The sequence below is a fragment of the Syngnathoides biaculeatus genome, chromosome 8 (genome assembly GCF_019802595.1).
Source record: "Syngnathoides biaculeatus isolate LvHL_M chromosome 8, ASM1980259v1, whole genome shotgun sequence".
Lineage (NCBI taxonomy): Eukaryota > Metazoa > Chordata > Actinopteri > Syngnathiformes > Syngnathidae > Syngnathoides > Syngnathoides biaculeatus.
In genome coordinates, this window is record NC_084647.1 from 29,939,270 (window position 1) to 29,943,410 (window position 4,141).

Below are 4,141 nucleotides of genomic sequence, written 5' to 3' on the forward strand. Positions count from 1 at the left end.
AGTGGGATACTGAGAGGACTGAGGAAAGGCGAAAGGAGTACATCGAGATGCGACGTAGGGCAAAGGTAGAGGTGGCAAAGGCTAAACAAGAGGCATATGAAGACATGTACACCAGGTTGGACACGAAAGAAGGAGAAAAGGATCTCTACAGGTTGGCCAGACAGAGGGATAGAGATGGGAAGGATGTGCAGCAGGTCAGGGTGATTAAGGATAGAGATGGAAATGTGTTGACTGGTGCCGGTAGTGTACTAAATAGATGGAAAGAATACTTTGAGAAGTTGATGAATGAAGAAAATGAGAGAGAAGGAAGAGTTGAAGAGGCAAGAGTGAAGGACCAGGAAGTGGAAATGATTACTAAGGGGGAAGTCAGAAAGGCACTACAAAGGATGAAAACTGGAAAGGCAGTTGGTCCTGATGACATACCGGTAGAGGTATGGAAGCAATTTGGAGAGATGGCTGTGAAGTTTTTGACCAACTTATTCAACAGAATACTAGCGGGCGAAAAGATGCCTGAAGAATGGAGGAAAAGTGTTCTAGTTCCCATTTTTAAGAACAAAGGGGATGTTCAGAGCTGTGGGAACTATAGAGGAATAAAGTTGATGAGCCACACAATGAAGTTATGGGAAAGAGTAGTGGAGGTTAGACTCAGGACAGAAGTAAGTATCTGCGAGCAACAGTATGGTTTCATGCCTCAAAAGAGTACCACAGATGCATTATTTGCCTTGAGGATGCTCGTGGAAAAGTACAGAGAAGGTCAGAAGGAGCTACATTGCGTCTTTGTGGATCTAGAGAAAGCCTATGACAGAGTACCAAGAGAGGAACTGTGGTACTGCATGCGTAAGTCTGGTGTGGCAGAGAAGTATGTTAAAATAGTACAGGACATGTATGATGGCAGCAGAACAATGGTGAGGTGTGCCTTAGGTGTGACAGAGGAATTTAAGGTGGAGGTGGGACTGCATCAGGGATCAGCTCTGAGCCCCTTCCTGTTTGCAGTGGTAATGGATAGGCTGACAGATGAGGTTAGACTGGAATCCCCTTGGACCATGATGTTCGCAGATGATATTGTCATATGCAGTGAAAGCAGGGAGCATGCAGAGGAACAATTGGAAAGATGGAGACATGCACTGGAAAGGAGAGGAATGAAGATTAGCCGAAGTAAAACAGAATATATGTGCGTGAATGAGAAAAGTGGAGGGGGAAGAGTGAGGCTACAGGGAGAAGAGATAGCGAGGGTCGACGACTTCAAATACTTGGGGTCAACAATACAGAGCAATGGAGAGTGTGGTCAGGAAGTGAAGAAACGGGTCCAAGCAGGTTGGAACAGCTGACGAAAGCTGTCTGGTGTGTTATGTGACAGAAGAGTGTCTGCTAGGATGAAGGGCAAAGTTTACAAAACACTGGTGAGGCCGGCCATGATGTACGGATTAGAGACAGTGGCACTGAAGAAACAACAGGAATCTGAACTGGAGGTTGCAGAAATGAAGATGTTGAGGTTCTCGCTCGGAGTGACCAGGTTGGATAGGATTAGAAATGAGCTCATTAGAGGGACAGCCAAAGCTGGATGTTTTGGAGACAAGATTCGAGAGAGCAGACTTCGATGGTTTGGACATGTTCAGAGGCGAGAGAGTGAGTATATTGGTAGAAGGATGCTGAGGATGGAGCTCCCAGGCAATAGAGCGAGAGGAAGACCAAAGAGAAGGTTTATGGATGTGGTGAGGGAAGACATGAGGGCAGTTGGGGTTAGAGAGGAAGATGCAGGAGATAGGCTAAGATGGCAAAAGATGACACGCTGTGGCGACCCCTAACGGGACAAGCCGAAAGGAAAAGAAGAAGAAGTACAAAATATATTATATTCAATTACCTCTTCAGGATCCGTTTGATATTTTCCTTGAGGGTTACCCATCCAACTTTCAACATTTGGAATTTCTGCAAATAAAAAAGAGGATGGCAAAATTGGGAATTACTTTTGTTGTTAAAATTAAACTCAACAACTTTTTCCATACTTGATCATACCAGTTCTGCAGAAGCAGAGGGGTCTTCTGTCATCTTCTGTTCAAGGACAATGAAGTCGGCCAGATATTTTATCAGTACAATGTGAGTTACCTCTTCTTGTGCTGCCCTATGGTCTAGATGCCTGCCGGTGTCCCTTAACTCAGTAAGCAGCATCAGCCTTTTTTTTTTTTTTTTTTTTGGAACCCTGAACAGCAACACATGCACAATGCAAAAGCACAAATATGACAAAAAGTTGAGTTAGTCAGACATTTTTGGCTTACTCGCATCTTACATGGGCCAACTCTCTTTGGAGGAATGGTAGAGGCTCATGTTTGGTGGTGAATGACTCAAGGTTCATGGGAGATGGTAAATGGTAGATAGTTTTGAATGTCTTGGGGTTCTTTATGGTGACAGTGAACCACCTGTTCCACTGCCTAAAACAGTATGAATAAAAGAGAATATCATAGTAACCACGTTTTTTTTTTTTTTTTTATTGTGCTCTTTGGGCCGGAGCTGTTCTTATGAAGGGCTTTAAACGGAACATGAATTTACTTTGATGGTCTTGAAGGGCAATTAGAGCACTGGCAACACTTTCCGAATCCTCCACTTCAGGAGGTTTTTGGAGCTGTAAAGAAAATAAACCATGACCTGCAATATCACATCAATGAAAAGTTGATGGATATAATCATGACATAAATTCATTGAATTCCTGGACTCTTTGAAAAATTAAAACAAAACGTCCCAAATTAAACATTTCTATAAAAAATAGTACATCATTGAATGACATTGTTGATACAGTATGTAGATGCATGCAGTTAGAGAATTAAATGACACATGCCAATTATTATTCCACCAAACACAACTGGGGAAAAATAACTTACTGGTCACTTTTACTATATCCCTCTTATTCAAGGAGATTACCAAGAAAACTGGAGGCTTCTAGACTCGCAGCAACAACTGCTATTTTTTTAAATAAAGGATATGACACATTTTCTTCTTCTCCTTCAGTCAACTGCATCAGCATGCAACTCACCGTCACCTGCTGGCAGGCGAAACATGCCACACCCAGAGAACAGTTGGAAATGTTAAGTGTACCCCTGCAAACTTTAATACTCGAACTTGAAAAAAACATTTAAAAAAATCATGTTGGTACTCATGATGTAATGGATGAAAATCCAGTTGATTGAGTGGTTTTCACAACCTGCACCTTTAAAAATGTGGAATAATGGTTCAAATCCGGATTTGGTCAGATGACTTCTCCTTGGTCTGTTTGCCCATTTGGTTGATAGTGATTAAAGGTTTGTGAACGTAGTGCCATCTTCAACATACTTACAGCTGGTTTCTGATTTTTCAGGATGTAGGCTTTAAAATAGTGGCTTAAGCACTTACATGATGGACTTGCCCTTTTTTGAAAGCTCCATCGTCCATCCATCCATTTCTTCCACCTCTTATCCTCACGAGGGTAGCGGGAATTGCTGGATCCTATCCCAGCTGTCAATGGGCAGGAGGCGGGGTACACCGTGAACTGGTTGCCAGCCAATCACAAGGCACATTGAGACAAACAGGTGCACTCACAATCACACCTAGGGGCAATTTAGAGTGTCCAATTAATATTGCATGAAACCCACATAGGCACGGAGAGAACACGCAAAGTCCCCACAGGCAAGTCCGGGATTGAACTGTGAGGCCAACGCTTTACCATTTGATCCACCGTGCCGCCCTCTCTATAGTCAGGACAATATTTATATACTGTAAAAAATATTTGATGCATTTTATTATGCGACTTCAGCATGTGCATTAACTCTGATGTTGCTTGAAAATTGTCCAACAGAAATTATTTTCTGTACAAAATTTATAGAAATTTGAGATCGAGCACTGGGCCATTTTCTCTTCTTCAAAACTTTCTACAAAATTTCGATAGAAACATTTTGTTCTATCAAAATTCTATAGAAAGCCACAACCAAAGTTCTGTAGAGCAAGTTGTTCTGTATAAATTCTATAGAAATTTGAGATCAGGGAATGTGCCACTTTCTGGATGTACACATTAGAGACAATGGCACTGAAGAGAAAATTACTATCATCTAAACCTGCAACCAGGGAGTGGCTTTGCTCATTTCTGAGGCCGGTAACACTTACCAGAGCAAGATTA

At 42.1% G+C, this 4,141-nt stretch overlaps 1 long non-coding RNA gene across 1 annotated transcript; it reads right to left on the reverse strand.

The window, feature by feature from the left end:
• Positions 1–2,289: 2,289 nt before the first annotated feature.
• On the reverse strand, positions 2,290–3,471 carry LOC133505195 (uncharacterized). The gene is made up of 3 exons (XR_009796169.1): positions 3,382–3,471; positions 2,545–2,617; positions 2,290–2,426 (listed from the first exon to the last, which is right to left on the reverse strand). It is a non-coding gene; the product is annotated as an uncharacterized LOC133505195 (long non-coding RNA).
• Positions 3,472–4,141: the final 670 nt, after the last annotated feature.